The 24,379-nt window shown below is 41.3% G+C and overlaps 1 protein-coding gene and 1 long non-coding RNA gene across 9 annotated transcripts in view; both read left to right on the top strand.

Annotated features, from left to right (window-relative positions):
• The window catches only part of LOC134009869 (uncharacterized), a 636,131-nt gene that overhangs the window by 50,011 nt on the left and 561,741 nt on the right, over positions 1-24,379 (top strand). The gene's annotated exons all lie outside the window — the stretch shown is intronic.
• The window catches only part of nrxn2b (neurexin 2b), a 532,900-nt gene continuing 514,847 nt past the window's right edge, over positions 6,327-24,379 (top strand). For 7 of the 8 annotated variants that reach the window (XM_062449593.1, XM_062449592.1, XM_062449591.1 and 4 more), the window contains exon 1: positions 6,327-6,527. The gene's annotated coding sequence lies outside the window, so the exon portion shown is untranslated. The remainder of the gene's footprint in view (positions 6,528-24,379) is intronic. The other variant, XM_062449594.1, reaches the window with a different exon arrangement.

Genomic DNA, 24,379 nt, shown 5'->3' with positions numbered 1-24,379 from the left:
GAATTATGACAGTTTGAAATACATTAAAATGTTTGCTCCTTCTTGATTTTTGATCAAGCAGAGTGGCACACTCTGCTTGCTGCTCTTTTTCTGATATTCAACTAATTTGTCAAACAAATTCCTCTAACGTTCATATAGTTTAAACGTCCTTTTAAGTTTTTCCCTTCTCGTGATATTTTAAGGAATTTAGCCTACTCATATTGCATTCATTCATGAATAAAGAACTCACTTTGAAGATTATTCTACGACGTTACCGGCAGTAGAAGATGGAATCGCAATTCAAACGGTACCATCTGCTAACTGAAAATATGCCCCCAAAAACGTAAATAAGCTTGACATTATTTAGTGGAAAATCGCTTTCATAAAAAGCTCACTGGTAGCGATCATTGTCAGTAACAACGCCAAGTGCGATATAGCCCTGTGTGGAGAAGCTGCCCCGGTAAATTCTACTACTACTGTCAGTAGACTACTGCTGTGTTCGTCTTGGTAGCGATTGCGTTGGTTGAATTGGATTTAACGTTCCGTTGTATGGTTTAGGCTGAAATTAATTATTTTCATGAACAGATTGACAAAGTTTAGACTGTGGCAATGAAGTTAAGGTTAGTAGTTAGATAGATTTTTGATTTAAGTAAGGAGAGTGCCGAACATGTTCTGTCGCCGTTTGACTTCCTAAACAGCTGTGTCTCGCGTAGGCTACAGCGTTTCAGTGAGCAACACTGGTTTGAAACCACAGGTAATGATAATTTCACCCACAAATCGTTTACTTGTAATGTAATGTCATAATAAATCCTACAACGAAAATGTATTTGTGAGGAATGTTTATTTTAACGATTGAAAACAGATGCATCATAGACCACTGTAGTATGTGTTGCCCGGGCAACAGAGGCTAATGTCATGATGCTAATACTTCAGTGACATTGTAGACTACTGTTTCCGAAAGTAGATGTACTTCCTTAATAAAATCAGCTTATATTGTACGTTACATGTCACAATTGTGTGTCATATCACAAAGTAAAATGAGTAAATAGTTATCACCCTGGCCTCTTTGCTTGTGGCGTTTCTGCAGCTGCCTTGCAGTAAAGCTATAGTTAGCCTAGCTATCCCCCAAGTTAACAGATGCGAAACGAATGTTCTGCCAAAGGTAGTCACACGTGTTTTCGTGACGTTAGTGACGTTAGTAACGTCAGTGACTGTGGCTAGCAAATTAGCCACCGTTAGCTTCACTTTTCGCCACAAAAAATTAACTTCAGCCTAAACCATGCAACGGAACGTAAATTCCAATAGAAGCAACTCAATCGCTACCAAGACGAAACTTTTGACACCTACTTTGTCTATGTAGGCCAAATATTGACTGAGTTTTAGGGGGGCAAAAAGAATAATAATAATAACTAGAGAGGGTACAATTTCTGGGGAAATTGTAGGGTGTGCTTGCTTGCGTCGGTTGCACAGGGGTCCGTTTTTGAATGACATTTTTACAACTGATATCTCTGTATATTTTATATAAAAATGCATACTTATTATTTATAAAGATTACATAGATTTAAAAGCTTTTTTTTGTTGCTGATCATTTACCACTGAAAATACGAGTGAAGTGTAGAATGAAATAGATGTCTTCTCATTTCCCCTGCAAGAGGCAGCCTCATCGTTGAATCAAAACGAATACATTTGGCAGACCGGTGTAAAAATTTACCTAATCTCTATGACTTAAACGTCCTTTTAAGTTTTCCCTTCTCGTGATATTTTAAGGAATTTAGTCTACTCATATTGCATTCATTCATGAATAAAGAACCCCCTTTGAAGATTATTCTACGACTTTACCGGCAGTAGAAGATGGAATCGCGATTAAAACAGTACCATCTGCTAACTGAAAATATGCCCCCAAAAACGTAAATAAGCTTGACATTTATTTAGTGGAAAATCGCTTTCATAAAAAGATCAGTGGTAGCGATCATTGTCAGTAACAACGCCAAGTGCGATATAGCCCTGTGTGGAGAAGCTGCCCCGGTACAGTACTAGACTACTCCTGTGTTCGTTCGTCTTGGTAGCGATTGCGTTGGTTGAATTGGATTTAACGTTCCGTTGTACGGTTTAGGCTGAAATTAATTATTTTCATGAACAGATTGACAAAGTTTAGGCTGTGGCAATGAAGTTAAGGTTAGTAGTTAGATAGACTTTTGGTTTAAGTAAGGGGAGTGCCGAACATGTTCTGTCGCCGTTTGACTTCCTACAGCTGTGTAGATGTTTTTGTAGTGTCTCGGGTAGGCTACAGCGTTGCAGTGAGCAACACTGGTTTGAAACCACAGGTAATTATAATTTCACCCACAAATTGTTTACTTGTAATGTAATGTCATAATAAATCCTACAACGAAAATGTATTTGTGAGGAATGTTTATTTTAACGATTGAAAACAGATGCATCATAGACCACTGTAGTATGTGTTGCCCGGGCAACAGAGGCTAATGTCATGATGTTAATACTTCAGTGACATAGTAGACTACTGTTTCCGAAAGTAGATGTACTTCCTTAATAAAATCAGCTTATATTGTACATTACACGTCACAATTGTGTGTCATATCACAATGTAAAATTAGTAAATACTTATCACCCTGGCCTCTTTCCTTGTGGCGTTTCTGCAGCTGCCTTGCAGTAAAGCAGTTAGCTTAGCTATCTCCCAGAAGTTAACGAGCTGCTAAACTAATGTTCTGCTAGAGGTAGTCACGCGAGTTTTCGTGACGTTAGTGACGTAAGTAGCGTCATTGACTGTGGCTAGCAAGTTAGCCACCGTTAGCTTCACTTTTCGCCACAAAAACTTAATTTCCACTTAAACCATGCAACGGAACGTAAATCCCAATAGAAGCAACTCAATCGCTACCAAGACGAAACTTTTGACACCTAGGTTGTCTATGTAGGCCAAATATTGACTGAGTTTTAGGGGGGCAAAAAGAATAAAAAGAATAATAATATATATGTGAGAGAACAAAGGTTGTGCCCTTGCCGAAGGCAAAGCACACCCAATAATATATATGTGAGAGATCAAAGGTTGTGCCCTTGCCGAAGGCAAAGCACACCCAATAATAACAAATAGGGGTTGGTTTAGCATCAGCGTCTTTTTAGTTTGATTACATTGCACAGTTGATTTGTCTCATTTCAGGGATGAGCAAGACTGGATAGGGCCTCTGCAGGGTTAGACTTTGTATGAACATTTCCATTCAATTAAATTTAATTAGAACAACTAGTACAAAAAAAGAAAGAATAGGGGGCCCCCAACAATGAAATGAATTACTCATGAGTGAAAGCTTATCAAATCAACCTTTAGATGTTGAGAATATTAAATCACAATGCTGGAAAAGTGGAATCGGTTACATAGGAATTTAAAGGGAAACTGTGTTTTCAATCACCAATGAGTTCAATGGGATTATCAGTTGTAGGTGTTATGTTGCTTGACATAATATTATCTAAGACAGTTGTTTGATCTGTATTCGGTTTAGAAATACACATTACCAACGATTGTACAGTTTTTTTATGATTCTTAAATACTTCACTTCCCTTGGAAAATGACTTTGAGCATACTACAGACTGTATACTATCTGAACAACAATCTGCAAAACATACATGAATTCATGTTATGAACACTCAAGGTTCTCCAAGCTTTTATTAGGCTAATAGTACATTTGCACCAAGATTGAGCTCCAGTTATTTTTTCATAATAATTTTTTACCTTGATCCGTCTTTCTTTTGTGAACTGTAGTGAGTTTTTCTGAAATGTCCTTGAAATCTCCCTCTTTCTTTTTCCTGTATAACCTTTCTCCACCAACCCTTGTAGAGGGTAAAGCCCTCAATTTCAAATTATTACTTTAATGGTCTTCAGAAGATATGAAACTGAAACCGGTTTCAGTTTCATCTTCAAAGTAATCCAAAGAAAATAATAACTATCTGACTGACTAGTTTACTAACAGATTGTTTAACTGACCAATAGATGACCAAGCTGGTAAATGAAGAATTTTGCAGATCAAACACTGATGTGTCAGAGAAAATCTGATTGGCATATTCAACTTACATTGTCTCAGACTTAAATAGGCAGCCTACACCTAGTACTTATGCTAATATACAGACATAGTACCGTGGTCATCTTCACTGTGGACACCACATTCCATTCCATACATTTCATCCCCTGCAAATCACTTATCTGCAAACTAGCATACTGTATCTTACTCCAAACTTTGTAATTGCCTTGATAGCCTTTAGTTCTACTTCAGAGGACAGAGATAGAAAGGTGAGAACAGATGTGGATATACCTCAGATGTGATCCTGTTCTGTACATACATATACATGTATTATATTACTTGATTACATTATATTATGGATATGATATATATATATGTATATATAAACTCCTCAAAAAAAGTTCTGAAACGTTATTTCGGTCGATTATTCATCCCCTTCAATAATAACAATTGGTATTGTATTTTATATCGTTGGAAAGCCTGATTAGTCACCTTTACAACGAGGTACAACTTGTAAGGATCGTGCATTCGTGGAATGAGCAACACGGCTAACCGTGTGGGTAGCGGCCCCAAAAAATGTGGCAAAATCCCCTGCAATATTCTTCTGTTGGTATTCACTCTCGTTTTGAGCTTCAAGTGGGATCAGCTTGGGCGTGCTGTACATGCCAGAGTGACCAACGCAAACATGTTGGCTGACTTGCGACAAATCCTGGTTGAGGAATGGGATGCCATCCCACAGCAGTGTGTGACAAGGATGGCGACCAGCATGAGGAGGAGGTGCTAAGCTGTTGTGGCTGCGTATGGATCTTCCACACGCTACTGAGGTCCCTGACAGTGTAAAATGAATAAAGTGTAAAAATGGCCAATATGTGTTGTTTTTTCCTTATTACTGTGGGAGAGTGCAATCATCCAATCCACCAAGCAACTCAAAACGAGTGTGAATACGAACAGAAGAATATTGCAGGGGATTTTGGCACATTGTTTTTGGGCCGCTACCCACACGGTTAGCTGTGTTGCTCGTTCCACGAATGCACGATCCTTACAAGTTGTACCTCGTTGTAAAGGTGACTAATCAGGCTTTCCAACAATTTCAAATAAAATACCAATTGGTATTATTGAAGGGGAGGAATAATCGACCGAAATAACGTTTCCGTTATTTCAGTTTATATAAACTGTATGTATATATGGATAAACAGACTGACCTTATGACTAGGTGATGATATATTTCATATCAAATATTGATTATATTTTTCATATCATAGAATAAGCAGATCAAACTTCAACTTTAATTCAACCTCTCAACCCACTATCTCTCTCTCTCTCTATCTTAATCATCAACCATGGATGAGTTTTTGAGCCTGCCAATAGTCATTTGATTGACTTTTTTACCCTAGATGTCTGCCAATAAGACTTTGAAGAGATTGATGCAACCCCGTTCAGTATAATTAACTAAAGTCCAGACAGTTTGCTGAAAAGAAAAGGGAGTAAAAAAAGACAATTACAGTGTATTTAAAGGAAAATCTTGTTTCTCTGGTGGTCTCTCTCTCTCACGGTTTGTGCCAAAGTTTTACAATTTATTAAAGGTGTCTCATTCTTTTGTCTTCTAGATACAACAAAGGCCTTCATGTGTCTACTGCTGTGGGTAAAATAAACAATATTGGAATTAGGAAGAATCATACAAGTAGACCAATATTTTTCTCTGCTGTGGCTCATTTAGCCTCTTATAGACTCTACAAGAATTATACTTGAGTTGAGGATGATGAATAAAATCTGTACTGTGAGACAGCCTGGGTTAAGCAAATGGGGCAACACTGCCGAGAAGAAGTTGTCGTGGCAATTTGCTGACTTAGGGTAGAACAGAGCAGTCTCACTCCCACAGAGTGGAGGCACACAGTGGCAGCTATGCAGTTCTACAGACTACTAATGAGACACTATCATGGCCAGTTGTCTGTCATGGTAGGAGTAGGAGAAAGAGACAAGGCAAGATGTACTGGTGCTCCCTCAATTGGTGTCAAGTCTAGAACACCATAATTCTTTTACAATTCCTGTCTGATCAAATAAGTCTACTTTCTCTTAAGGGAATTATGCTCTCCTTAAACAATGGTGGTGGTACAGTAACCACCACAAATCATTCAATAGTACACATTGTTTGAGATATGTATTTCAAACGTCAGAACAACAGTTGTCGTTGAATACTTGTTATTAAGTAAAAGTAAGATGCATGGTAATCCAACCACTACCCTATTTCGACAACTCCCCCCTCGTTTCTCTGGAAGAAGCCCTCGTCGGAGCGGGGCGTGTCGCTGTGGGCGGGCTTCTCTGGTGCGGTGCTGAGATGCTGTGTCTTCTGGTCCAAGGATGCAGGTGGAACGGTTGAACTAGCACCGTTCGCATCTGGTAGTGGGAGAAGAAGAAAAAACTGTACCCTGATCAGTTTCACTGGATAAAAAATAAAGCGATATTTCCAGGGATATTTACATCTTTAAGTATCGAGAATTGTCGGCGGAATTGCTCAAAACACAAGTAAGGACTTTTTTATGCATTTCGCTATGATAACAATTCCTATATGGTTGCGTTTTTCCGAGGGCTTTTCTGTAATGATTTTGATTCTCCGGGAGCGTGACAAACACTTGAGTATGGTTATTTTACATCATGGACCTCTCTACTGTCTGCTGCTGTTCAAGAACACTATTTGAGAAGGAACGCATATTGGCATGAACATGAAACATTGTGTTCTTAATTGAATTCCAAAAAGCTGTTATATATGTTGGGCTGGGGTGGGGGAGATGGAAACACAGCGGTGTTCTTTTTGGGGATGAGAACCAGACGTGCCGGATTGGAGACAGCTTGTTTTTCATTTAGCAGGTTGCAGATGTAGAATCTGCTTTAGAATCTTTCTAGTCAGTCAAACAAATCGAACGGGGAATTAGTACATTCAACACTGAAATGTTGAAAGATTAACAATACAACAGAATGAAAGAGAAGGTAGCCTAAATACCGCTCATTCTCTATACATCGTCAGAACATTTTGGGTAACCTAGTGACATCTGTAGATATGTATTTAACAATATATCCATGCTGTATAGGATACGTGTTTTACCTGGGCCGTGGTCAGCTCTGGAACAAGTTCAGACACAAATTCAAACCCTTTATTGCGTATAATGTGAGAGAAATGATAAAGCATATCCATTGAAAAACGTTCTCACCTTTTGACAGGTATTCTCGTTTCTTCTCAAATTCCCTGGAAGAATGGCACAATTGATAGATTTCGGATCTGCAATTGGAGCAAAGCTATTGTAATGTTTGTTCGTACGAAATCATATTTTTGTATAGGCTACTTTTCAATTACAGCAATGTTCAAAACATCCTAATTGGGTCACGCGAGACAGCTCACCTTTCTCAAGTGCTGCATTACATTAGAATTGACCAAGTGCTTTTCACAATAGGATTTTTATTCGTAAACAGTGCCGTTAGCCTACTTACAAGCAGAGAATGTGACAATTCTTGAGACGTTTGGTATGCGCAACCGTGTCACTATAACACTAGCCCGCTGGGGTGCGTAAACGTCTCTTTTTACACTCCCCAAAAAGGCCATATACAACGACAGTTAAGATACAACTCTCCGTGGCAAAATACTGATATATAACATGAATAATAACCACATGGGTAGAACAGGGTAAAAGCGGAACACATAGAACACAGGCAATTATGGATTAAGTTTATTGAACCGGCTGTCCTCTATGCAAATACGAGCTCTTGGGACAAATCAGGGAGGGTCATGATGACAATTCAAATCCAGAGAAAAAGAGAAGGATCGTCTGTGTGTATAATGTGCAGTTTTAGTAGTGGACAACTCATGTGTTTTTATAAACTGTTATACTTGTTTTAATCTGGACAGTGTGTTGGTTGAAACCTGGACATAGAGGCCTAATTTAGTTTACTCAAAGGCACAGGACCATTTGACATCTTGAATTTGTTTCCTTATTTGTTTGATGGATGATGGGAAAAGGACAAATTACTGACAGATAAATAGCCTTTGCTAGAAATATATTACTGTTCTCACATATAAGTGCATTCAGTAGAAGTGCTTAGCACTGCCATCGTGGGTTGAGTTGTCTCATAATAATTGCAAATTCATTGCAATTTGAATAATTTTCCTCTGTTTGTTATTCATTGAGAGCAAAAGTGGATTTTAGGGTCTTATTATTCACAATGTTTTCTCCATATCCTCTGACATGGAGATTCCATATAGCTTCCCTAATACAAATGGAACATACTGTTGTGCTTTAAACCCAAAATAAATAAAGTCACAGTCATTCTCCATTGTTGATTGTTGGCCTTGACATGATTGGCACATCATCTTTTACAATCAGTGCGTTCTGTTGGTCCTGTCTAGATCTGACTTCAGTCCTCTGAAATTTGATCCACAAAGAGGGAGAATATGGTCCTTTTACAGGCACCATAATGCTTTGGTGGTGTTTCTTGGCTTACAGCTGTCTAGATGTGAATAATGTTCTGTTTTAGGCTGACATGTATGTGAACCCCCATGTGGGGTTTACCCCAGTCAGAGAGAAAGACAAAGATAATAATAGAGATAGAGAATGAAAGACGGGAAACCAAAGAAAAAGACCAAAAACAAAAGTGGAAGAGAGAAGCTTTGGTCATCTCTGTGTAATCCCTCACACGGCAGCAATGAGAGCAATATGCTCTTTTTCCTACTCCTTGGCAGGCCCTCATTCCTTTATCCATCATGCACAGTAAAGGAGGGACATGAAAGTTACATGATAAAAGTATATTCTCTCATGCTTCTCACTCATCCTTCCTTCCATATTCCTTATGACCTCCCCTTCCTTCCCTCCCTCCCGTCCCCTCTCCTGTCCTTTCTTCTCCTCTCCTTACTTTTTCTGTATTTCTGTTTGTCTCAGACCATGAGGTTACAGAGGGGCTAGGCCTGTAAAACAGGCTACTGATCGAGTGATGTACAGACCTCTTGTTATGTCTCACTGATTGTCTGCAGCCTGTTGATCTTAACCCCTCCCCCGCTCCTCCTGCCCCCACTCAGTTATTCAGTCTGATGTCAAATGCAGAATTAGGGGTTTGGGAAGGGCTAGATGAATCATAGTTGTGTGGTACAGTAAATCATTTCCAAGTCCATGCCTGTTTCAAATTCCAACAATTGTGTTCATTTTTATTAATGAGAGTGTAGACAGACTGATATTTTATACTCTCTGTGCAGAACAGAAAAGTGTTTTATTTACAATTCCACAAAGATTTAGCTCATTAATATTGTGTGTTTCACATTTAGGAATGACTCATGTACGATGGGGCTTTCTCCTCTCTCTCCTATAGTTGAAAGTAAACCCATCTTTTTTTCATATCTGAGGGACTCCCCAAAAAAGTGCTGAGCCAAATTCAACAATGAATTAGTAAAGCTCTTTTGTTGTAGCTTTGGTCTCTGGTGAAGACTAAATTTAGACTTGTACTGATAACATTCCAAAATTCCCTCAAGTCTTGAACATTGTGCCTTACTATGTCATTAGAGGAGAAATTGAAGAGCTTGACTCAAACTGTTTTAGTCCCAAAAGTATTCCAGAATCAAGGAATCTTCTCTTTTCATATGTGAGATGCCTGAATTCCTGAAACAAAAAACAGTGTGTAAGTGAGCCAACAATCCATAAAAAGAAAAACATGCTCAGTGTTTTAAATACATTTTCATCTTGCATCCCTTTTCCCAGTCTAGCATATAGGCAACAATGCAAGGTAGCTAGTTGTTATCATGTGTTAGCTTAGGTGAGCTTAGAACGTTTAAGCTCTGGAGTGTTTTGGGTGTGTGTTTCAGGTGTGACGCACCTATTAAGCACCCGCGAGCAAGATGTTTAACCTAAATTACTTTGGCACAAAGGCAGCTGCTGCTTTATGGCATGCAAAAATACCATGCACCCCACATTCCTGTCTGCTTAGTTCATCATCGTCAGGAAGCTCCCTGCCCAACAGGACACCTACCACACACAATGTCTTAGGAAAGCTGGCAGGATTCTAAGAGACTGTTAACGCCAATCTTTCAGTTTTTTTACCCCGTTGCCTTCTGGCAGGCGATACCGAAGCTTTCGGTCTTGCACACGCAGACTGGACTACAGTTTCTTTCCAAGGGCCATAAGGCTTCTGAATGAACATTGATATGGACATTGATACACTGTCGACTAGTCACTTTACACACTGTCACCTCAGCTACTGGTTGCACTTTCAGCTACTGTTTGCACTTGCAACTACTGGTTGCACAATCAGCAATATTGCACTAATTGTACCCTACTTGTCTCTAGGTTAGTATAGGTTATAAGGTTAGTATAGGATATTATGTGTATTATAGGTTTAGTATACTGTATTGTTTATTATTTTAAGTATATTTAGGAGGTTTATTATATATATGTGAGCTTATCATAGGTGTTTATGTTCTGAGTACTTATATGTCATGTTATGCCAGGTTGCTTTGCGTTGTCTTGTCCAAAGAATTTCAGTGCCCAGTCTGACCCTGTGTTGTTCTGTATATCTGACAATAAAAGACTTGATTCCTTTACGTGGACAGCTACTGGACAAACAGTGTGGTGTAACCACTGTGTTGGTATATTAGCATCTACAAGGTCCTGGCGGCATTCCTACCTCAGACCCCCTACAACTCAGTGAGTCAGTTGTAAGTATAGTTGTATTCCAGAAATCCCAGAGATTATGTGTGCTTATGTGTTGCTGGGTGATGATGGATTTCATTTGGCCCCTTGTGATGAACCTAGAATGGAACTTGTAACATTGCATTAGGAGTACTCTCACTAATCAGACTTTTGAATACATCTAAAGTCTGTTGGGAATGGTGCTGAACTGTGTGTCAACATTACACTCTCTCTAGCTCTCTTTAAATGAATCATGTTGATGAAACCTTTTAACACCTCCATAAAGTGGTGAGCTGAAATTCAAGTTGTCCCCTCTTGCTACCTGCACAGAGCATCAGTGATTCCCTCCAGAAGTTTGTATTGAGAGACAAAAAAAAAGATTCTGGGCACAGAGATTCCATAGAATTATAAAACATATGATAAATCTCCATAAACTATGGCTGAATAAACTGTCTCATGAGATTAGTGACCAAAAGCCATATTGCATTTTATACAAAACATTGACATACATACATACATACATACATACATACATACATACATACATACATACATACAGCAGACATTCAACCATCAATCCATTGATAGATACATACTGAGTCATCACTTCCGTTTAAAATGTCCAACTATTACTGCTAACATCTCTGCTCTGTCACAACGACTCACAAAGATCTTTGGCAAATTAACTTACTTTTTAAAGACTCTGACACTCGCAAAACATTATACACATCTCTTTAGTCATTTATTAAGTCAGACTTTCCTTGGGTAAGCTAGGTTACCAGTCAAGCCCCCACCCCAAGCTCCTCACCTCAAACTCCACAGCCTGGATCTTGGTGGTAATGCATTTGGCACCCGGCTCATTCTCAAACTATCTTCCCCAATATATATGTACTTATAGTATATATACGTTTCAGTTTTTCCTGTTCTCAAACCTGGCTCAAAATCCTTGCAGTTTTTTGATGAATTTGAAACAAATCTGAATGTGGAAACTAGCACCCCACATTTTTACTTGCTTAAAATCAGCATAGACAAATTAGGAAGCCAGAAGCACGGCGAGCCACTCTACTGTTCAAGACCGGACGAGCCGGAAGTTCAACATGGCGTGGACCATGCACCACTGAGCATTTTCAATAGAATATAGATGCCATCTTTAAACAGCTAATATGCTTGGTCTTCTTAATAATAAGTCTTATAACTATAGAAGTGTCTAACAAAAAACTTCAACCTAAATGGCAAATGTGTGAATGCGTGAATCTCAAGTCTTTTTTCAGAAATGTATCATATATGACATTGTGTTCATGGCAAAAAGGGACGTACAAAGTACAATTTGTAAAAGTGTCCCACTTTACCAATATTCAACCTATACAATTAATGGACGAGGCGCAGGCATATGGAGGGACGTTTTCTGCCGAGTTGATAGTTGTCTCGATTTATACAGATTTGAATGCCACCTACTAGCCAATCAGAAACATCCCCCGCCCCCTTTGTCTTTACCTAAGTCACCTATTTTACAGATACATTTATTTTCATTGGTCAGGTCCTTGTAAATTGAAGGGTTGGACGACGGACAACAATACTAATTTATATGCAGGTGCAATAGCTAAGTTAGCTAGATTAACTAGTTAGTTAGCTACATCATTTATGTAGTTTTATGCACTGATGAAACCATGGCAAATTTTGCTGCAAAAAAAAGAGAGAAATCAAATAATTCAAATAGATTTGACGCTTGAGGCTGACAGCCAGCCTTCTGTACTCCTACTATTCACCTTTTGAAATCAGGTCTAGATTGTCTCTTTTCTCAGGAAGTAAGAGGAGAGAGGCAAGGGTTAGTGAAGGCGATAAGGATTGGGATACAGTGCACACACACCCACACACACATACTGGGGTTGTGACCACTGTAAACCCAGTAGAACTGCACTTTTCCCGTCAGGCGACAGAGAGAGATGCCTATTTGAGTACCACAATGGCCACTCTGGAGGAGAGGGCACGGGGCGCTTGCCAGCAACAATGGGTCTCTTAAAGAGGCACTGCCAGGGCTACATGGGCCAGTATTGAGTTTGTGCAACCAGCATGCTTTCATCAGTACTCTCTGTTATGGATACGCTAGCTCTCTGCTTGAAAATAGCTACTGGGGCTGAGTGTGGGAGAGAAACCGTTCAGGATACAAAGTGATTGAGGACACTTTACGACAGCTGTTTGACATTGGATGATTAAACGGGGGTCATACAATTATCAGTGTCCATTCTCTCCTTGCAATATGTGATAGAACAATGAAGACGGAAAAAGAGGTGTCAAAATGTTGACGTCATAATGTGGCTCCAAAGAATATAAAGAAATCAGGCTTAAAATCTAAAATATACCTTCTTAAACCTGAACCTTCTTATATTATAAGACTATACAGAAATATATATTCTTTTGTGTTTTTTGCTGTTACATTTGAGTGCATTTGATCTCTATTATGAACATATTTGATTTGGAAAATTCTGGCACACATCTTGTTTCTGTTTTCAGCTATGGAAGACACACGACATGAGTGCTGCTGAATTGTTGATGTTTTTCCTTTCGGTAGTCGGAGGGCCGCTGAGGCTGTGTCAGATTTGTCTCGTTATGCTCTCTTGGGCAGCCTCTGTGTTCGCTGAGTTTGAAGGGAGAAAGCTGAGACATGAGGTCTTGATGTGTCAGAGACCGAGAGAGCACGAACGAGTCACAGTCCCCATCCGCCATCGTCATCTTTTTTTTCAGCCGTTTCAATGATGTCCAGTCTGATCACTTTTGAAAGTTGCTGTACTCTTTGTCCCTCCTCAATCTTTTGAGATACTTGTACAAGTACTGTTATTACATTACACTGGAATTGAAGCTTATAACCTGAGTATCCAGAGGCAATCACATACTTTGAAATCATTTCAAAGTTCAGATATCCCACAAACTGACACACAGACTGTGTGTTGAACTCCAAAAAACTGTGCAAATTTTTATGGCACATTTTGGGCTTCCAAGTTCACATTCCTTTCATATCCAGTTGGAAAGCTCAGAATTAAACTGTGGTTGGCCCACTGAGTGTGTGTATGTGTGTGTGTGACTCACCATTTGGCCTGGGTATTTGTACCAGCTATGTTGGCTTGTGCCTCTGCTCCCTGGTGAGGGTCTAGAATATCACTCCAGTTAGACATGGCATCTAGTCTACCACCTAACAGTCTGCTCAGCCACCATGTTTGTGTGTGTTCGTATTTGTGTGTGTATGTATATTCCTTCATGTGGATGTGTGTGAATTTGCAAACACAGATGGTTATTTTGCCCTGGCTCCAGAGAATGGGCCCATTATGACAGCCTTGCTCCTTGGGACTCTATAAATACTATTTTGTGCTTTCCCTGCTGCAGGCTCTCTGTCTCCCTTTTTCTCTCTTTTCCCTCCCACAGTCTATTGGGCCCTCTGTTGATTTTATTTCTCCCACATGTCTGATTTGACAAACACACCCAGTTCAGTACATAGATCTCTTTCTCTTGTCTCTATGTCTTCTTCTCCTTCTCTCTCTCTCCTTCTCTCTTTCTTACGCTCACTCCCTATCTGTCTTGCACAGATGCTTACTTGCATAAACACTCACTCACTGACACACACAAATGTGTACACACACAAATGCCTACAGGCAATACTTAACTCCCCCCAAACTTCCAGCTAAATACAGATGTTCTGAAGAAAGGTCGACCCAACTGAAGCCTATCAAACTTATTCAGGAGGATTATTGATTGAAAGTTCCTGCCAAGCTGTTTTTCTCCAAGGATCCCATTGATATCTGCAAGGCGGGCAGTTTGTTGTAGTTACCCAGTGCTCACAGTGTAATCCTGTTTTTTTCAGCCATGAATGTTCAAGAGTGGACTGTTCCCTACAGAAATCACACTAAAGTCAATGAAGGGTAGAAATAGTTTGCTATTTTCAGTTATGTTAATATTGAATTTTGTTCTCTCTCTCTCTGTTTATTCTTTCTCTATATTTATTTTCTTTAATAATTATTTTAAAAAATATGTCTCCATTACATTATTATCTTTTTCAGTGCTTTATGCCTATTCTTTCCTGATTTAACACACTATTGTTCAACCCCCACCTAATGCCAAGTCAAAACAAAAAAATGTGTATGAGCATTTTCCTGGTAATACAGTACATCTCCAGTCATTTACTTAGAGAACAATATAACTACAAAGACACAGGAAAGACAGTGTGGTCCTTTGAGAAGATAGAATGACTACTATATCCTCTACTAAGGAGGTTGTGGTCCTACTTTCATAATTCCTTTTCTTATACGTTGTATTAGCTGTGAAATCTGGTCTCTTTCAGCACCACATATCCTTACCACACAAGCTTCTGCGTCTTGCCCTCTGCTCATTTCAGCACCATGGAGAGTTACCCCGTCCAACTGATGTTCTCCTTGCTTCCCTCACTGGGACCTCAGAGATTTCAGCACCGTGGACAGCTCTTAGTCCAGGTTTCTGCATCTCTACTGTTCTTTTAGTACCACACAAAAAATCACAAACCCTTCAGGAATTGGATGGTTGAAACACTGTGTGTGTCAGCTCTGCTTTGATGGATTACAGTTAGAGGGTGTGTCTGTGCGTGTCTGCTCTATAGATGACCTGACACAGCACTCAACACTCACTCCTCTTTGGGTTTCTTTGAGTTTATCCCATTGTTTACCTTTCACAATTTATTCTCTGCAACTGCAGAGGGGAGAGATGGGAGTCTTTGAAAGTAAGTGTTCATTAAACGTCAGTTCCCAGGGTAGACTAGGATAGAGACAGTATTAAGTATTGACTTCTGTAAATCAAACACCAGGGTTTACAGGCTAGGGAAAGTTATTCTGCTATTATGGTTAAGTTAAAACCAGAAGGACTCTCTATCTCTATCATATTTAGCTGCACAGGCTAAGTGTTGGCTGATGTCTAGTAGGGAATGATTTCCCTACTATACCTACGAAGGCTTAGCACATAGTTTAGCTGCCATGGTGCTAATGATCTAATGATATTTTTTTTCAGTTATGTTATTATGACAAAGATGACAAAAAAAATTCTAATGTTATTAGATCTGTGCAAGGGTATGTGGTACTTGTATTGTGCCCAGGGTGGCAAGGCGAATCCCTTGGCTGCACGTGTGACCCAAAGAATGGTAATATCTGCCTGCTGCAATGCCAGCTGACACCTTTCACACCCCCACAGATTGCATTGATGAGGGAGCACCTGTTGGAGACAGGGGTGAGTGTGTGCCCGAGAGAATGTAGTATGTGTGTGAGAAAGAGAGAGGGAGAGAGGGAGGGTTTAAAGGCTGGATTTGTTTTGCCTGTGGGAACACAAAGGGGGCATATGTGTATGTTAGAGTGTGTGGTATTGTGTGTATGTGGGAGTGTGTGTGGTAATGTTTGTGTGTGTTTCTGTGCATGTGTGTTAGACAGATTCCATGGAGCCCAGCAGGCAATTCCTTCTGCTCTGCCCCTGTGTGTGAGCATGTGTGTGTCCCTTGTGTATGTGCATACATCTTATCAGTGTGTGTGTGTGTCCCTGTCAAGGTCGCAGGCTCACTGGGGGTAGCATTGCTCCTGACCTGCGGACGTGTGGTTGTGACTGTGTAGACAGACACAGAGGGAAAAGGGGGAGGAGTGGGGAGACAGTCAGGGGCGAGGAGGGCTTTTAATCAAGGTTGACATGTGACTCAGCAGGACAATGGGGGCCGGCAGAGAGGAGAAGAGTGGAGGGAAAGAACAGAGCAGAAGGAGAAAATAGGAGAATAGAAAGGAGGAAAGGGGAGGTGGTATGTGTGTCAATGATGGGGGATTTGGTCTCCTGTGGAATGACATTAGCGTCACCTTAGTGTCAGTCAGTGTTTGAGAGTCTCTGTGTGTGTGTGTGTGTCTGTGTGCGAGGGTGTCCTCTCTGAGTCACATGTCAGGGTCCAGAGCAGGGTCTGGGGCAGTAATATTGTTTTTTGCTCAGTGCCTGTTTCCTCTGCTCTTTGACCCCCATGTCTCCCTGGTTTTGCCAGGCTGGTTCCCTCTCAGAACACCATCCCTCATTCAAATGCTGCAGTGCTGCAGCGTCAGATAGATAGAAAGACAGAGAGAGAGCACTCTCTCCACCTCTCAGTCTGGCCGCACGGGCCATCCACCAAGAGTGGGGAAGTAAATTGATTTGAAAGGGGGAGGGCATGTGCAGACGTTCAAGCACATACACCATATTCACACACACACACACACACACACACACAATGCTTCTAGATGGAGTGTGATAGAAAGAGAGGGAGAAAGAAGCTACCTCCTGGACTGTGTTAAATGCTAAACACGTTGCTGCAGAGGCGACACAACCTCTCACCCTCCTCCCCAGGCCTCCAGCCCCTCCTCCTGAAATAGAGGGGGGCTTCAGTATGTCAGTTCCTGCTCTAGGCTACCTCTGCCCGGCAGATTGCAGATGCTCCTTCCCCACCACTTCCTTGCTGGCCCCTCACTACTCCTTTTTTGCCCAGGTTAGCATAGTGTGTAGCAAGATGATTATAACAGCTGTGTGCTCTATAAATATGGGGGCAGTCGAGGCTTGCAAGGATTTTCACATTTTACCACTAGCGGAAGCTAACAGAAATAGCCTCAGGGAAGAGAAATACTGTAGCTGCAGTGTAGAGGCTTACATATTTGTATGTTGCTGCAAAGCAGGGCCAAAGCAATGGATAGGTGTTTGCTGAAGTCTACCGGGGAAGAAATACGTTACTTTAGGTACAAAGGCTAAGCGCTTGCGGTGAGCAAGTACATTTTGTATTTATTAACTTAGCCCGTGGCGTATCTGTGCAATTGGTTTGTGGTTTAGTCAAGATTCTTTCCGTAGTCACTTAAACCCATGCCAATTTTGAAAAACCCAAGCAACTAACTGGAGCCTGCTTTTTTGAGATATTGAGATCTATACAGTATAAAAACTACTTAGACTACTTAGATTTTTTATGCAAACAAATGTATAGTTGGACCAGTCTATAGAACTGTGTATCACAGGATATTAGATTTGTACCTACTGCACAGCATCTATAGTATCCATAAGTGTAAAATCCAGACTTGAAAACAGACTTTGAAACACATATATTGGTTGGCATGTACTGTATTTGCATGTATACGTATGCTGATAAGCACTAGTACGAAGATAAACCATACATACTAGTGTGCTGCAGGCATATAGCTACAAATGCATTTGGGATTGTTGAGTGTTTGACAACTTAAATGTCATCTGTTGCCAGAGTGTGTTTACTGACATGCTATTGGGGGACTGTCAGTGAGAAACTGGAGGGTAGCAGAGCAGTTGCCCTCCCTCCTGCCTTGAAGAAGTGACTAACTGTACGAAGGAGTGTCACCAAGGTCAAATCAGGCTTCTAGGTGCACTTGGAGGGGAAAGTGTGTGCAGGGAAATGATATGTGTGGGGAGGCGGAGGGAGGGGAGAAGAGAGTTTGAAACGTCATTGTGACATGGTTATAGCTGCGTCTAGCCCGCTGCCTGACCCCCAGTGTTCCGTCAGTGATGTCATGGCCGGACAAGCGACATCTTGAGCAGAGAAATGCCCTTAGGTGCCAAATTAGAGGTTGGCATCATCTTCAGCTTTGCGGTTCACTGGTTGCTTTTGTGTAAGCAAGGGGTGGGGGGGCTTGCTCAGGATGAGTGTGCATATGTGTGTGTGTTTGCGAGAAGCAGATGTGCATATGTGGAATAGTCTGTGTGTTACTAATAAGGATGTGTAAGACTTTCATGTATATCTGTTTTGAGTACACTTCGAATGTGTGTGCTTTTCTGTAAAAGGTGTGTTATGGTGCAGAGGCAAAAGGGCCTATTGAAAGAATATTTGCCTCTGGGAATAAACTATTTATTTAACTTGTTTACTTGAAATAGGATTGTGAGGAGTGAGTGCTTGTCATAGAGCTGCCCATTGGTATGTGAAGCTCCTAATTGAATTAGTGGAAGGAAGCCTCATGGCATATTGTTTCAGGCATGCTAAGTTATGATGGAACACTGCTCGTTTTCAATAGGGAAAGTAGGCTTGGGTGTGTGTTTTTGTGTGTTTATACTGCATGTATGTCTTACTGTGTAATAATTTATGTCACAAAAATAGTCTTGTAAAATTGTGTGTCTAGCACTTGAAAAGATGAGCTGTAGTTGTTCTATTCCTCCTCTTTTTATTGGATCCCTGTCCTGCCCAGACCTCCTCTTCTGCTCCTCCTCTAGCCCTCAGTGTATTGTGAATGCCTGTGTGTGCGCAAGTCTCGGCAGCCTGTCCTGCTTCTGTCAGGGCTGTGGTTGGGACTGCAGATTTACTCTGGGGCCGGCGGATGGGAGAGATGATCGCTTCACCAGGCCCAGCGTAAATCCAGGAATATTTAACGGCTGTCAGACGTGCCCATCAATCAAGCCCCTCCCCCCTATACACATCGACGTTGCCTGTGGAGTAAAGATAGTCTGGCTTTACTCACGCACTAGCAGCCATGCACATACACATAGGCACACATGTAGGCACACAGGGTGTGAATCTACAGAAAACCTAACACACACATGCACACTGGGGAGCAGGCTACATCTGGTAGTGCAATAGAAAACACCAGGACACATCATTTATTTCAATCGGCCAACCGTCAGTCTAGCTAAGCTCAGCATCCCATTGGGGCTGCTGAGCAATATTGGAGTGAGAAATATATGCAGATTTCTCATTAACCAGTATGCCAGAAAAGTCCATTTTACCATCAACACATAATCTAAAGATTATACACAGCAGAAGATCTCCTTAATTCTCTCAATTGCCTTTTATCCTACACATTCTAGCCACATCTTGGCAGTGCAGTCTCATCTGCATGTCTATTATGTTTGGCACAAGCTACTGGTTTTCCCCTGCCCTGGTCTTCGCATAGAAACCTAATAGCACATCACAGAAAAAATGCTTGAAACGTATCCCCTGAAGACAATCCAATGTGGCTAGAACGCATTCACTTTGTAATGGCTTAGAAACGGTGTAGTATATACCCTGGTGTGAATAGCTTGGTGCTGAAGAAGTCTGCGTTTGTGTGTGTAATAAGGATTAACTCATTGATGGGGGATAAAGCATGTCTGCTCTGCGCTTCATCAAGACGACAGTGTATGGTGGTTTTGGAGTTTACACGCTTCTGTGACGCTAGGTGTAAAGCCCTATTGGTGTAGATGGCGACTGTTTTATGTAGTTGTGCATAATTCAGGGAGAACACACCGTCTGGTGTCTACCGAGTCAATCCTGCGCCCTGTGTGATTGTAATCGCTGCAAGGTAGTCTAGCTAGCTACTCCGCATGTAAATAATTTGTGCCAGTAATGTTTTCTATAAACCGCACCCCACCAGATTGGGAGCTTTGTGTTTGTATAAACCGCACTGGAATATATGCCAAACTTTTGATATGGGAACAACGATACCAAGCAATGAACGAGTATAGGCAGTACAGCATGCCATTGTGTAACACACTTCGAAAACAAAAGTAAGTAAGTGCGTAATGTATGTTTTCTATTGCCCGGGAATTAACTAATATTTACCTTAAAACGCTTGAGTTCTAAATATTTCCGACGGCTCCCAAAGCGTAAGTTATTTTTCCGAAACGGTAACTATCGTTCTGCGCAAGACCGGACGAGTCTGTCTGGAAAGATGACGTGGTCCGTTTCGCGCTCTCGCTTGCCTCACTGCGCCACTGAGCACTTTTCATAGAAATGAATGGGGACACCATCTTTAAAGAGCAGGCTCGCTGTGTCTACTGTATAAGTCTATGTAGCAGACATCCCAACCTGCAAAAACTAATTTCAGGGAGGTGGCTTCACCGGCTACGCATATATGCGACGTTACGCAGTGAGACCCTCATTCGAACAATCACATATGTGCGACGCTACTCCTTATAACGGGTTAACATTCACGAAAAAAGTGTTTCTACTGTTGTTTTGTTATAAAAACGTTCTATAAGCCTTTTCGAAATATAAACCGCACCACCACAAGAACAACTTAAAATCGGGTTATAAACCGCGGTTTTATTTTTGAAAAATACGGTAGGCCTACTGCCAAGACGCTAATCTTGAGATTGGCCGCAACTTGTTCTACTGCTTTTTTCTCCTTCCATACTTCTCCCAATCACTTCCTCTGTCAGTTTTTTTCTGTGCTCAAGCCTTGATGGCTAACTACCCCCCACTCTCTCTCTCCCTCTCCCAGTTAGGGTTAACAGAAGCATGACCCTGAAAAGGAGGACACTTGGGTCCAAAAGGATTAGGATGAAATTAAGACAATAACATTAGTCATTTTAGCATGTCAACATTTGTGATTTGAATACAAATCCAATACTTAAATACAAGTGCACTGATTTTCTTAGTTTAGTCAAAAGATAAAAGAAAATAAGACAGTACCATTCCCCAAACTATTTCAATTGTAATAGAAATTAATATATATAATTTGGTCAGCTCAGCAGCGGTTGTTGCGGATGATAAAACAACAAGCTTGCCCGGCATTATCCTTGTGCCGTTGCCTAGCGCAGGAATGCCGCTTTAAAGCCCCTTTCCTCCTAATACTCACGTCTATATCAATGCAACAGAGCTTACAGAAGGCACGATATTCATCTTTGCTGCTCTTAGTGGCAAAGTGGAGTTCTGAACTCCACATAGGTTTGAAGGAGGTCTTTCTTTTTTGCATCTGAAAGCTTATTCGAGTGGTAAATTGCGACGGTGGGCAGGAAGGGTCAAAAAGGAGGACAAAAGGGGTCGAAAAGGAGGACACGCAACAGCGGTCCGGACAAAGGGCTGGAAAACCGGACTGTCCGGACGAAATCCGGACGTCTGGTAACCCTACTCCCAGTCCATGACTCCTCCTTTCTCCTCCTAACCCCCCTCAGTCTAGAAGATGGAACAACGCCCCTCTGACTCTCCCTGTTTCCTCCCCGGCTTCGTTAAGACATTACCAACACTTCAGTGGGTTTAGGCCCTCTGGTTCTATTTTAATGATAACAAATTTAGTCAAATTAACAAACAAGAATCTTGAGCCTTTGCAAAGGACGAGGCGGATAAGGAGTGGGATAATGATGAAGACATGGGTGTGGGACTAAAAGTAGATGAAGGCAGTGTTAGTCGAAAGTGGGGGGTGAGGCCATTTGACTGGCAGAGATTCTCGATGAAAGAGGGTTGTTCACATGCAGTGGAGTTTTGTATCGTACTTGTATCCACTTCCACGTAGTCTACTACGCTGGTTTGTCCTGGAGCAGCACAAAAAGAGAGAGAAAAATCCTTGGCTTCCTGCGCCTTAGGCTTCTCCCTCCATCCTTCCTGAGCTAAATCTTTCTCTAAACCTCATTCCTCAGACTCTCTCTCTCTGTCTCTCTCTACTTCTGTTCTTCTGTCTCCTCCCCTGCTGTTTGTGTTTTAGGAAAGTCTTATTTCAAGGCAGCTGTGGCTCCAGGGGCCTTTTGACTATCCCAAGCATGCAATGGCTGTGTTTAGTTGCATCTCACCACTTTGAGGGTTTTAGGATGATGGAGAGGGCCTCACGCATTCTCAGTTTCCATGTTTGTTTGTTTTTGCTTTACTTGTCCTCCCCTGCTTCTGTCTCGCCCATCTTTTTCTCTCTCATTACAAGTTGCACACTGTTTCCTACAACCACTTTCCTCCCTTAGCTTGTATACCCCCGCCTGCCCCCATCTTACCCTCATATATTTAATCTGTCTCTGTTCTCCCTAGTTTACTGTTGGATGGCATGCGGGCGAACCTGCTTATTTGATTTGCGCCATCTCCATTATCATCCCTGCCCAACACCCCTGCATTTCCCTCTCCTATGTCGTCATCCAGGGGACATTCATCAAAATACTAATGAGCCAAATGGTGTATGGTGTGTGGACGGTGTGTGTGCTTGAGAAAAGCTCTCACCATTCTCACCATGGCTTGTTTTTGCCAGGAAGGCTACTTTACACAGATGGGGGTGAGATTGGAGGGCTAATTAAATCTCCATATATCTCTATTTGTGTCCTTGGAAGACAGCTTGACTCCAAATGACGCTGTGTTTGTGCATATGCTACACATTCACCAGCTTTATGAGGCTTTATTACAGCCAAATGACTGATACATCGACATGATAGCCTATACAAACAACTGTTTTATGCACCCAACATTCAGTAATATTGGTCATATTGTTCAAATTCATTTGAATTGCTTTCAACAGTTTTCAGGCATACTTTTTTAAACAAGATCTGTGTTAACACACACACACATTGCTTTATATCATGCTTGTTTAAGCAGAAGATTCTTTTGATTTTTCACTTATCATGGAGCTAAATTAGTCTTTGATATCGATAGAGGGGACAGTGCGATCAATAGCTTGTCCCTGGCTTTCAATTAAGCCAATCAATTAGAACGGCAGCCTTTATGAAGTGGAGGGAATATTAGCACTAATCAATACAGCCCTTGTAAAATCTTGCAGTTTATGACACACTAGACTTACAGTGAATCCTCACAATGGTCTAATAGACTGAATCTTGTTAGCTGTCCCTAAACAAATTATGTTAGACGTTTGGGGACATGAGAGAAGGAAGAAGATGCGAATAGTAGAGAAATTCAGTTTAATAATTGATTGTTTTTCTGTGGCTCTTTTTTTGAGACCATGTATATTCATGGCATTCAAAATCTGATGCTGCACTAGCGGATTTCTAACAATTTCAGACAACTGTGACAATGCTTGCTCATGCATATCAATGTGTTACTGTGGTATCAAGTGACTGTGGTTTACTCAACCAATCAACCGATCAATCAATGCACTGACTGAGCTGTAATCAGATGTGTGATATGTCCTCATAGAGACAGATGACTTCTTTGATCTAGTTTACTGTGTTTTCTTAGAATTTAAGAATTTGTCTACAAATTGTGGAATCCACAAGGACGATTCAAATAAAAAAATGAGTGAGAAAGAAAGACAGAGGAAGAAAGACTCATTCAATCAGGCTGGAAGAAGAGATCAGTACTGTCTGCTTGGGAGATGGAATAAGGGGGGGGCCTGTAGGGGACAGAAGAAGAGGGAGATAGCAGACGAAGGAGGGAGAAATGACGGGAGAGTTACCGAGTGAGAAAATGCTAAAGAAAGAAAGGGGAAAAGGGAGTGAGAGAGGGCGGGAGGGAGGGAGTGGACATAGAGAGAGAGACGGACATAGAGGGGAGGCAGGGAGTCAGAATAGAGGACACCGCCATTGGGGCCCAGCAGACAAATTGTCAGAGCAGTGTGCTAGGGGAGCGATAGGAAAACGAGATGAGTCGCTGAACTTTTCACTGAGATCTCAATTCCCCTCAGTGAAGCAAGGGCCACTTGTTCGACAAGGCTGGCTTATCTCACAACCTAGGACTCGGACCGTCGCTATCAACAAGTCTGTTCTCCCAGCCCAGACGCAGTCCCCTGGTGATGGTTGGCTTAGCTGCAGCAGAACAACAAAGGCCAGCAGTTGTAGCCTTTACTGGCTTCATGTGTGCTATGGGGACTAAGATCATATGTGTGTTTTTGTTTATTCTAGATTTCATGATTGTATCTGTTTTGTGCGTATGTGTTTAAAGGTGTGTGTTTGTTAACTGTGCATTCTCCATGTTTCCCTGGCCTCACACTGGCTGACTTATTTATGGTGAATATGAAAGACAGAGAAGGGTAGGTAAATTGCGTTTCACAGAATCAACTTTTGTCATTTCGA

The sequence above is a fragment of the Osmerus eperlanus genome, chromosome 23 (genome assembly GCF_963692335.1).
Source record: "Osmerus eperlanus chromosome 23, fOsmEpe2.1, whole genome shotgun sequence".
NCBI lineage: Eukaryota > Metazoa > Chordata > Actinopteri > Osmeriformes > Osmeridae > Osmerus > Osmerus eperlanus.
This window is presented reverse-complemented; position numbering and strand designations above follow the sequence as displayed.